Source organism: Oratosquilla oratoria, chromosome 15 (assembly GCF_046742065.1).
Source record: "Oratosquilla oratoria isolate Oo_2021 chromosome 15, ASM4674206v1, whole genome shotgun sequence".
NCBI classification, from domain to species: Eukaryota; Metazoa; Arthropoda; class Malacostraca; order Stomatopoda; family Squillidae; genus Oratosquilla; species Oratosquilla oratoria.
Window position 1 is genome coordinate 10,041,645 of NC_134791.1, and position 12,818 is coordinate 10,054,462.

A 12,818-nucleotide genomic window follows, 5' to 3' on the forward strand; every position below is an offset into this window, starting at 1 on the left:
CATCAGAACTATTAACGTCACCAGGAGAATCACTACCATCCCATACCACTATTTTCACTACCAATATCACTACAATCACTACTACCACCACCACCATCTACCACTACATTGTACCAACACTACCATCAGTACTATCAATGTCACCATGAGAATCACTACCATCCCATACCACTAACGTCACCAGTACCACTACCACCACCACTACCACTACCATCACTACTACCACCACTACCATCTACCACTACATCCTACCAACAATACCATCAGTACTATTAATATCATCATGAGAATAACTACAATCCCAAAACACTAACGACGTCACCACTACCACTACCATCACTACTACCACCACTACCATCTACCACTACATTCTACCAACACCATCAGTACTGTCAATATCACCGTGAGAAACACTACCATCCCATACCACTTCCGTCACTACCACTACCATCACTGCTACCACCACCACCATCTACCACTACATTCTACCAACACTACCATCAGTACTATTAGTATCACCATGAGAATCACTACCATCCCATACCACTTCCGTCACTACCACTACCATCACTACTACCACCACTACCATCTATCACTACATTCTACCAACACTACCATCAGTACTATTAATATCACCATGAGAATTACTACCACCCCATACCACTTCCGTCACTACCACTACTACCACTACATTCTACCAGCACCACCATCAGTACTATTAATATCACCATGAGAATCGCTACCATCCCATACCACTATTTTCACTACCAATAACACTACCATCATTACCACCACCACCATCTACCACTACATTCTACCAACACCACCACTAGTACTATTAATATTACAATGAGAATTACTACCACCCCATACCACTTCCGTCACTACCACTACCATCTGCTACTACATTCTACCAACACCATCAGTACTATTAATATCACCATGAGAATCACTACCATCCCATACCACTAACGTCACTACCAATACCATTACCATCACTATTACCACGACTAACACTACCATCACTACTATCACCATTACCACCAGCAGTGCCAATATCACCAACACCACAACCACCACCCCAGCGACGGCTGCCACCACCTTCATCACCATAATCTTCATTTCTGCCACCATATCCACCATATATTTTCACCACCACTGCCACCAACCCTCGATGGTGTCAAAATACACATTGTTGTCACAATCCCTTACGGTTGTCAGAATACTCACTAATTCTCAACTCGTATCACATAATTTATATAAAGTCACAAGTTAAACTAGTCTGAGCCAACGCCTAACTAGCCATAAAGGTGAGGCTTAACTAGCCAACGCTAAACTAGTCCCATTGGCAGCACATAACTATCTCCTAACTAGGAAAACCTAACTAGCTCTTGGGACAAAATCAAACTAGCCCCTCAGGTAGCAACTAACAAGCCAAACTAGCCTGCTACCGAAACTAGTTACTGGCACCTGTTAACACCCGTGACAACACCTCCCCCTCCCTCTCCCTTTGCCACCATTGTAGGCACGCCCAGCCATCGTCACCCTTTCCAACACACTTGACCCGACTCCCTTAGAATCCTCTCGTGGCTACTACCTTCCTTGTGCTCCTCTCGACACTTCGACCTTGTCCTTGAGGTCGTCCTCGAAGTCCTCGAGGTCTCGAAAGTGTTCAGGTCCTGCATGAGTTCCTCATCCTTAAGGTCGGCTTTGAAATCGTCCTCGACGTCGTCCTAGAGGTCTTGAAAGTCTTCAGGTCCTGCATGAGCTCCTTAAGGTCGGCCTCGAAATCGTCCTCGACGTCGTCCTCGAGGTCCTCCTTCAGGTCAGAGATATTCGAGATCGTCCTCGAGGTCCTCACATCCTACTGGAGGTCGTCCTCGATATTGTTGACGTTTTTCAAACCTTACTTGAGATACCCCTCGACACCTCGAGGTCGTCCTTGAGATCCCCCAGGTCGTCCTCGAGGTCCCTCTCCAGGTCCTCCTTGAGGATGAGCATCCGCCTTCATCGCCCTCGTCTCGAGTTTCTGGCTAATTCTCCCCCAACCGCCGCGGTGAAGAAGGCGTGTGTTGTCAATGGGAGTTGGGGCTCAGTGTACACAGACTTGCAACATTGGGAGTACAGTCGCACTCCAAAGTAACGTCGCACGTCAGTAGATATGGACGTAGTGTTTTATTTATTTTTTATTTATTTATTTGTTTATTGTCTGTATATATTTTTAGCTATTTTTATTTATTTATCTATATATTATTTTATTTTTATTTTTATTCCTTTATATGTTTTTTATCTTTATTTATTTATTTTTTTTTAATTTATGTATATACTTATTTATTTAGTTGTTTACTTAGAGCATATTTTTCAGGTCAGGAAGGACGTATCAATTTATATATTGTATTTAATTTATTTATCTATTTTTTTCTATTTTTACCATGACATCATTTACCTCAACCGCGTCCCTGCATTGGCGCACTGTACAGATGATTCAGGAGCCGACGGGTGATTTTGTTACGTAGCTCATCAGTGAACCCGTGGGGGTCCCGGTCGGTTGGGAAGGCTCTCAGGCCGAGGGTCCGCGAAAGGGTGATGACGTGTTTGGGGAACGGTTGGATGACGTCACGGGCGGATGACGTCACGGGTGTGACATGACTCGAATGAAGAAGGATTATGAAAAAAAGAAAAGGAAAAAAAAAACGAAATAAATTGGTAAATGAAGATAATGGAACACTGAGGAGGGTATGGAAATGAATATATTTCCAAAAATAGAAACTAAAAACTAAAATAAGATCAGATAAAAAGGAGATAAAGTAGATTGAAATAAAATTAAGATAACAAATGAAGAACAAAAAGTGAAATAGAATCAGATAAAAAGGAGATAAAGTAGATTGGATAATAAATCAAGAATTAAATAAAATAAAAAAGGGAAGATGAAAAAGCGCCAAGCAACACGTGTAGGCAACCACAACAAAGAAGTGTGGGCCTGGCGAGATGACGTCATAACGGAGGAAAAATAAAATAAAATAAAAAGAAAATGGCGCTGTCGTTAGTATTCATCTGTAACTACATCTCTCTCTCTCTCTCTCTCTCTCTCTCTCTCTCTCTCTCTCTCTCTATCTCGTATTAAGATGCTTAGGGGTAGACAGGGTTTGACAAAAAAGATGTTGATAAATTTTGACCGTTTGGCGTCTTGACACTCGTTTTATTTAATTTTTATTTCAGTTCGTGTATTTTAATCAATTATCGCTTTGATTACTTGTTATTTTTTTCTTTTGTCGTTGTATTTTGTTGTTTATTTGCTCATTTTATTTATTATATATATTTTTATTCACTTGATTTTATTTATTATTCTAATTTAGTCTATTTCTTGATTGATGTAAGGCTTTTTAGTTCATCTATGTGTATGTATATGTGTGCGTGTATATATATGTGTGCGTGTATGTGTGGATGTACGTGTGTGTGTGTATTTTCGCGTGTGTGTATGTGTGTGTATGTATGTGTGTGTGTGATGCCTTCGATAGGAGAGGGGATTAAACTAGAAACTGCAGCCTCACTCTAAGGGAAAACCAGGACTCACTCATATGGCAACACTTCCATGTGTTGCCATTTGAGGCTCATTACTCTCTCTCTTTTCTCTCTTTTCCCTCTATCTCTTCTCTCTCTTCTCTCTTTTCTCTCTCTCATCTCTGTTCTCTCAGAATCTTTGAAAATTAACAAATAGTAATGATAATAATAATAATAATGATAATAATGATAATAATAATAATTGTATACGGAACGATCTGAGCTAATGACCCCTCTCTCCCCTTCGGTTGAATAAAATCGTCTGGCGGCATTAGCCAGAATACAATATGTTAAGGAAGACGTAGGTAGCTCATGTTTCTAATGGTAGATGAACTCCGTCCATTTTTATTACTGATACTGTCATTGTTACCATTAGGCAACTGTTATCGTTACCGTTACTATCACTAGCGTCACCTTTTGTGGACTGTATATATAGAGAGAAAATGTAACAGGACGTATAGCATTGTAAAGTTTTCTCTCTTCCTCCCCCTCTCTTTCCCTCCCTCCTTCTTCCCCTCTTTTTTTCTCTCTCATCTCCCCTTCCTTCCCTCTCTCTCCCTCTTTCTCTCTTTGTCTCGCTCTCTTTGTCTCTCTGTAGACGTCATGTGTTCAGTCTTCCGTAAAAACCAGAGGACAAAAGTGGAATGCCACACTGATCGATCAGAGGCTTCTGTCATGCAAGACGCGAATGCGCCGAGTTGCAGTCATCAAATAGTAAACATCACGGACCTGCTCACCCCGTCCCATCCTTTCCCCCTTCTCCCCTTCTTCCCCCTTGGAATAATGTCAACGTGAATGTCACACCTGAGACCGTGACGCCACGTGACGTGTCATGTGACGGTGACGTGACGCCTTGCAACGTCATGTGATGACGCCACGTGACGTGTCATGTGACGCTGACGTGACGCCTCGTGACGTGCCATGTGATGCTCACGTGACGCTCGTGATGTGTCATGTGATGACGTAACGCCACGTGACGTGTTGTGTGATGTTGACGTGACGCCTCGTGACGAGTCATATGATATTGACGTGACACCATGTTGACGTGTCATGTGACGCTGACGTGACGCCATGTGACGACCTGACGCCGCGTGAAATCACATGACATAACAGTTAAAAATAAAAGCGGGATTGCAACATACAAAACAGCTGTCAGTGACGTTGCACGAACAAGGGAAAATACGATTTATTTGATTATTTTAATGTCCTTTTTTTTTTTTTTTTTTTTTTTTTGAGTGGGGGGGGGGGGAGGTCGCATAATTTATAAATGGCACTCATGAGTGCCAGGGGGCAAGTGCCACGATGACCTCAACGAGATAATTGGGCTCAGAGTGCTTTGTCCCCTCAACCCCACACACTCCCTCCCCCCCTCGCCACGCCATCTGGACGTGTAAGTTAGGAACCACATCTCATCATAGGAGTTCAAGAACATCATTCCCTCCCCTCCCCTCCCCTCCACTCCTCTCACAATTGAATAAAATCGCTTGAATAAAATCTAGTAAGTTAGCAAAGAGAGAGAGAGAGAGAGAGAGAGAGAGAGAGAGATCGTTAGTCAGGTCATGTCAGGTCAGGGTGGTCTCGGCTGAAGTTTCAGCTTTCTGAAACTGCCCTGAAGTGACTTAATTCAGATACCATGTACACATTGTGTTTTTACTTTATTTATTTGTTATTTATTTATTTATAATGCTGGGCCGCTAAATCTTTGTAGAGTTTGGGGTATTTTTCGTCTAAATGAAATTGCCTTAACAAAATTAGGGGCATTTAGATCTTAATTTGGATGTGTTTGGGACATTGAACCGACTCGTTTGGGATATTTAGTTGTCTCTCCTTTTCGATGGGGATATTTGTTTTATTTTGGGATATTCAGCTTTCACAATTGGGGTGTTTGAATCTCATTTGAGCGATTTGTCTTTTCGGATATTGAACAATCTCGAATGGGATATTTTAAGTCTGGTTTCGGATATATAATCATCACAATTAGGATATTGAATAGTCTAGATTGGGGTTCTTAAGTCTCAACTTGGATATTTATTTATTTTATTTTATTATTATTATTATTATTAGTTTGACAACAAAGACCCAGAGGACCGTTGTGACCTACTGTGGGTCTGCGGTTTTTCAGCCACTTAAAATTAACACAACAATATATATATATATATATATATATATATATATATATATATATATATATATATATATATATATATATATACCGCTATTGAAAAATAGACAAATACATTCGCTATACCATAAAGAAATAGATAAATAGATAAGTGAATGAATAAAAAAATAGGTATTGTAATGTTCATAGACAACTGTTCACGAAAGAACATGATGAAGAACAGAAGAAGACAACTTCTAAAACCACGTATGTTCTTTATTTGTGACCTGCAGTACTGATTCGCAGGTTTAACGCTTGTTAGAGGACACCCCGAGCCCGCAGTGGCCGAGCACGTTCGCGTGACCGGTGCGGCGTCGTCAGCTGCTCAACGTCCACAGAAACGACCGAAAAGTTTCCCTCCCGCGAGTTCGTTAAAAACAGTTATGGCGGTTATTTCCGTTATTACCGTTATTTCCGTTTTGACCGTTATTTCCGTTTTGACCCGCCAGCCGTTTGGTCATCTTTTGTGTATCCAGTGGGATATACGTATAGTGAAGGACAATAAAAGATAAACGACAAAATATATTGATATTGGTGCAAAAATATTAGATACTGAATATATTATTTTTGAAATTGAAAATTACAATAGTAAGGAAGAGCACATACCAACCCGACTTTGTCAATGTGGCTTATGTTATGTGGTGAAAATTTATTGTTTTACTTATATATTTATTGTACTTATTTGATTTATTTGGTTATTATTTAGTCATTTATTTGTATATTTATTTTTACAACGCCTATTTGACCTTGATCGTTTATCCTTGATAATTGACCTTGCCCACTTGACGCCATTTGACCTTGATCCCACATGACCATATTCCTACTTGACCTTCATCATTGACCTTGCCCACTGACCTTTACCAATGACCTTGTTCCAACTGGCTTGGCAGCAGGTGCGCGTAACGAATTTCAGTCCCCAGGTGCTCAGGGCAGAGCGGGCCATAGAGGGAAGGGTGGAAGGGGACGTGGGCGTAAAGGGGGGGAAGGGGGGAAGGGGGAGGCAAAAAGAGGAGGTAGAGGGAGACACCCTAAAGGTTGAGGACTTGTGTGGCCATGTGCTGCAAAGGTTAAATTAAAGTGAGAAAGAGGGGAGAGGATAGGGGGAAAGGGATGGGGTTGGGAAGGGGAGAGGTAGTGAGAGGGAGAAAGGCGGAGGGAGAGAGAGAGTGGGGAGATTTGGGAAAGGGAGAGAAATAGAGAGAGGGGTAGAGTGGGGAGAAGATTGAGAGGAACAGAAAGGGATAGAGAGAGAGAGAGAGAGAGAGAGAGAGAGAGAGAGAGAGAGAGAGGGAGAAGTAGAGTGGGAAGAAGATTGAGAGGAACAGAAAGAAAGGGATCGAGAGAGAGAGAGAGAGAGAGGGGGGGAAGAAGATTGAGAAGGAAAAAAAGGGGGATACGAGAAAGGGATAGAGAGAGAGAAAAGTAGAGTGGGAGGAAGATTGAGAGGGAGAGGAAGAAGGGGGATAGAGAAAGAGAGACAAGGGTAGAGAGAGATAAAAAGAGTGGGATTAAAAGAAAAAGATACGTTGAGTAACGGATGGAAATAGGAGAGAGAGGTAAAGAGAGAGTAAAGAGAGAGAGAGAGTAAAGGGGGGAGAGAGGGGGTAAAGGGAGAGAGAGACGGTAAAGGAGAAGAGAGAGAGGGTAAAGGGGAGGGAGAGGGGGATGAAGGGAGAGAGAAGGGTAAAGGGAGAGAGAGAGAGAGAGAGAGAGAGAGAGAGAGAGAAAGGGTAAAGGGAAGAGAGAGAGACAGGATAAACGGAAAAAGAGAGAGGGGTAAAGGGAGAGAGAGAGAATGGGGTGATAGAGATTGTTTGAAGAGATATCCAGGGCGTACGCGGATAAGGAAGGATCCAACCCCCCCCCCTTCTCCCGTCCCCCCAGCCGCCGAGGGCCCCCCTCCCCCCTCGCCTGGAGGTGGGGGCACCTAAAGCACCTTTTGCGCTCATGCTTTTAGTCACACCTCCTCCTTATGTACCGTCGGAGTTCAAAGTTCAGACTCACTTTTTTTTTCTTCTTTGACGTTGAGTTTGTATTGGTCTTATTTATTCCTTTACTTTATTATATTTTATTTTGTTTTAATTGTATTTTTATTGGTGATATATATATATATATATATATATATATATATATATATATATATATATATATATCATATATATATATTATATATATACATATATATATATATATATATATATATATATATATATATATTTATTTTTTTTTTTTTTTTTTTTTTTTTTTCTCGCAAATCGTCCATATTGACTCGTCCATTTCCAAGGGTAATGCAGTTACTATTACCCATTATTGCCCTTGGAAACAGAGTCATAATAATTATTAGACAAATTAAACCAACATATGAAATATGACAAGACAACGGCGCCACGAGATTGCCTGAGTGGAGAGAAGCGCTGGTCAAGAAGTCCATGACAACAACACTATGATGGCTAAACCTTTGCCGTCGGGCGATTTTATTCAGTCGAAGGGAATTATCTCTAAGCAGCGAGACACAGAGAGAGAGAGAGACGGTAAGGGGAAGAGGGAGGGAAAAAGGTGGTAAGTGGGAGAGGGAGGGTGGGTTGGTAAGGGGGAGAGGGAGGGAGGGGGTAAGGAGGGTGGGAGAGGGACGGGGTAAAGGGGAGGGTGGTAAGGGGGAGAGGGAGGGTGGTAAGGGGGAGAGGGAGGGAGGTAAGGGGGAGAGCGAGGGGGGTAAGGGGAGGGAGAGGGGTAATGGGGGTGGGAGAGGGACGGGGTAAAGGGGGGAGGGAGGGAGGTAAGGTGGAGAAGGACGGGGGTAAGGGGGGAGGGAGGGGGATAAGGGGGGAGAACGAGGTGGGTTAAAGTTCCACATTTGAACGAAAGGCCCATAAGGACACCAGCTGGGCTCTCCTGCACTTAAGGTGACAAATAAAGCTATCAGCTGATAGGACCATTCCTGGTAAAACCGATTCTCCCAAAGTCCTTAGGCCTCGACAAGAAGAGGGTCGAGATGTACCAGGTTTGCGCTTACACGCACACACACACACACACACACACACACACACACACACACACACACACACACACACACACACACACACACACACACACGCACGCACGCACGCACATTCGCATGGCGCAGTGGTAGCGTCTGCGGTCGCCACCACGGCGGTCCAGGTTCGAATCCCGGCCAGGGTAGAAATAATTACAGTATCCCTGCGCTGCGAGTCGTTACTCAAACCCTCGTGGGCGAGGAGTTGGGTGTGTGTGCGTTGTAAGGTCACAGCATAGATGAGCTCTGAGCTCTTCCGGGAGGGAAATAGCTGTCAATCACGAGTCCAACACGTGATCCAAGACCATGGTGAATCACCCACGACATTCTTGTGTCGTCACATTTAGTGGTGTTATTTTTCGTGTTGCAAGGATGCTTAACACCAGTCAGATGGTGCGGATTACTATCATTAACTCGCATTTATCACAATCTTTGCCTTATTCTAAGGTGACAGAAATCACTATCACTACTATCACTATCACCACCGACTTCATTACTGTCACCATTACTAATATCATCAGTTACCATCGTCATCATCACTATCAACAGCACTCTACTATCACCGTCACTATCACCAACACTACTATCACCAGCACTATCACCGTCACTATCACCAGCACTCTACTATCACCATCACTGCTCCTCTCATATGTGCACAGAGTTTCTTCTCTTTCTCTCTCTCCTTTAGGTTCTCTCTCTCCTACTCATCTTCACTCTCTTCCTCCTCCTCTTCCTCCTCCTTCTCCTCCTCCCCCTCCTCTTCTATTCCACCTCTTCCTCCTCTTCCCTTTACTAATTTTCTCATTTTCCCTTCTCCTCTTCCTCTCTTCTCTTCTATTTCCTCTTCCTCTTTCACCTCCTTTTCCTCCCTTGCCTCCTCTCCTCTCCTCTTTCCTCCCTATATTTTCTTGCCTTCTCCTCCTTCCGTCCTTCCTCCCTTTCCTTCCCTTCCCCTTGTCCTCCGTCTTCTTCCTTATCCAAATAAGCCTTGCGTGTGTGCGTGCGCGCGCGCGAGGGAGTCCGACTGACACAAGCGGGTTGCCCGAGGGCATCTTAGTCATAGCTTGAAATTTCTCTCTCTCTCTCTGTTTTCTCTCAAGTTAACTTTTTATCCTTTCTTTTTCTTTGATTATTCCTTTCTGCCTTACCTCTTTCAGCGTTTTATTTACTTATTTATTTATTTACTTTTGTAGTTTCTCTTTCCTTTCTCTTTCGTTCTTCCTGTCCTTATCTTCCTTCATTTCGTCTTTCTCCTCTTTTCATTTTTTCGTTTATATATATATATATATATATATATATATATATATATAGTATATATATGTATGTATATATATATGTATATATATATATATGTATGTATATATATGTATATATATGTGTATATATATATATATATATATATATATATATATATATATATATATTGTCTTCTGTCTGTGTTGGCCGTATTTCAAGTAATCATTTATTTTATTTATTATTTTGATTTATTTACTTATTTATTTATTTACATTCTTCGCCATCCAGTGGTCTTCCTCCTGATTTCTCCACCTCCCCACCTCCCCCCACTTCCCCACCGCCCTTCTTTACCAAATATTGGTGGACCCTCCTCCCCTTTCTCGCTCGCTCGCTTCTGCCAAACAGGACTCTTTGGGAACCATCGCATCCACAAGCCGCGCTCCTCTCATCAACTTCGACCTCTCCTCCTCTTTCCTCCTCGCTCCTCTTCCTCATCCCGCCTCCTCTTCTTTTTCTCCCTCTCCCTCTTCTTTCTAAGCGTTCCTCCCTCCTTCTACTCCTCCTATAATTCCTCCCCCCTTCTTTTCCTCCTCCCCTTTCTCTTCCTCCTCCCCTTTCTCTTCCTCCTCCTCCTCATCGCTCCTCTTTTCCTCTTCTTGTTCCCTTCCACCTCTTCCCCTTTTCTTCCCTCCTTCCTCCCTCCTTCCTCCCTTCCTCCATGTCCTCCCTCCCTCCCTTCCTCTTCGTCCTCCCTTCCTCCGTCTCCCCTACCTCCCTCCTCCTCCTCCTCCTCCTTCTCCTTCTCCCTCCCTCTCTTCCTCCCTCTTCGTCCTCTTTCCCATTCTCAATCTCCCCTCTTAACCTCTCCCCTCAGCCCACACCCCAAAGAAAAAATAATAGAAAAATAATCACAATCATTGAAGAGAACAGTTCGTTCGTTGATTTCCTCGAGGCTGATGGTACTTTACACTTCGAGTCTCTGTTGCAAACGAAATCGTAATTTCCTACTTCTTGTGCGTCTTTGTTCAAGTCGTCGTTGCAAGGTTGTTGGTTTTGTTGTGGTCGTACTCAACCTGGTCAATTTATTCAGGATAACTTCCTTCGCTTAATCTTATTTATCTGTCGATTTTTGTTTTTCCTTTTTTTTCTATTTATTCTATTTATTCTTTTGTTTTATTCATTTATTTATCATTTATTGTTTTTATTTTTATTGTTTTTATTTATTTTTATTTTATTTATTTATTTTGACGCGGCAGTATGTGGGTGTGTCGTCAGAGTTCGACATATTTGGAACTTCCTTCTTCTTCTTCCAACCCAAGCACTCCAAAGGAAAGGAGTGTTTGCATGAAAGAGGAGGAATAGGACAAAAGAAATAATAGGGACGAGAAATTGAGGAAAAAAAAAAGTTATTTGAATTGACCAAGGAAAGACGGTTGAAGGGAATTGTTATGTAGACGATATGACGATGCTGCCGCGCGTGATCTGACGAAAGCCGGTGAGGGGTGGGAGATGGAAAGGACGTATTCATTGAAAATGGGAAATGAAAATGGGTTGAAAGCATTCCCACAAAAATAAACAAATGATAGATATAATGAGATTTACAAATATAACACATGATAGGATATTTAACATAGCAGTTAACATCTTCGGAGTAGCCAAAAATAAATTAATGAATAGATAGAATAAAAAAATATATAAAAAAATCGGGAACTAGACCAAATTGGGACGTGCATGTGGAATAGTGTTTTGTTTTCGTGGAGAAGTAAAGAGAGGATTAGGGGTGTTGCATGCGTGGGAGGCGGTCAGGGCAATAGGGTCACATAAGAATGATCCTTGTTGTTCTGCAGAACAGTTCTTTGAGAACAAAACCAGGCTGTGAGTGATGTGAGTGCGTGTATATATGTACATGTATGTATATGAACACACACACATGTGTATATATATGTACATATACTGTATGTGTGTGTATGAACTTTCAGATGAATAAAATCGCCTGCCGGCAGTTATACACATGTGTAAAGTCCCCTGGTGGAAATCCGTTCCTGATATCTGGTAACAATAAATAAATAAATAAATAAAACGTAATTCATCGCAGAACAGAAAACGGGATGCTTTGTTTACATTTGACAAAACCTAGAAGGAACTTGAACTGAGCGTCCACACTAGTGTTAAGGTGTTTAAGGTGGAGTGAGAGATGTGGAGGTGGATTGTGGAAGAGACTCCATGTGGAGGTGGACCAGGTTCAGAGGTCAGATGGAGGTTAGTGGCAGGATTAGTGTGTGTGTGTTTGTGATTCCACATGGTTTAGGATCACGTGCTGGATTTATGATTGACAGCGGTTATCCTCCAGGATGAGAGCTCGGAGCTCATATATGGATCTATGGGTAATGCTGTGACCACACGCGCGCACACACACACACACACACACACACGTGCGCGCGCACACTCACGCACATATACACACAAACTCCTTGCCCATCAGAGCGGGGTTCCAGTTTGCTGTGATGCTTTTCTACTCTGGGCTGGGATCGAACTTGAGACAGGTTAGTAGGCAAGCTCAATGCTACTACACCAGTAAACCTGTGTTAGCATGTGTGTGTGTGTGTGTGTGTGTGTGTGTGTGGCGACGCCCTCACCCCATTTTCTGATAAGCAGAGCCATTGAAAGAAAATGGGTTCCGTATAACGGCCTCTTTGTTTAGATGGCGTAATAAGAGCACCTTTCTGCGCATGCGTCGACGACCACGTGTGTTAAGCAGTGCACCGCATTAGAGTCAACGTGACGTCACGGGTTGTAAGCGCTCCTCACGAGGTCCTGCGCTTGGAT

General features: G+C 42.6%; 1 protein-coding gene across 8 annotated transcripts in view; it reads left to right on the forward strand.

Annotated features, from left to right (window-relative positions):
* LOC143033284 (uncharacterized) overlaps positions 1-12,818 on the forward strand; it is a 411,149-nt gene that overhangs the window by 265,882 nt on the left and 132,449 nt on the right. The window lies entirely within an intron of this gene.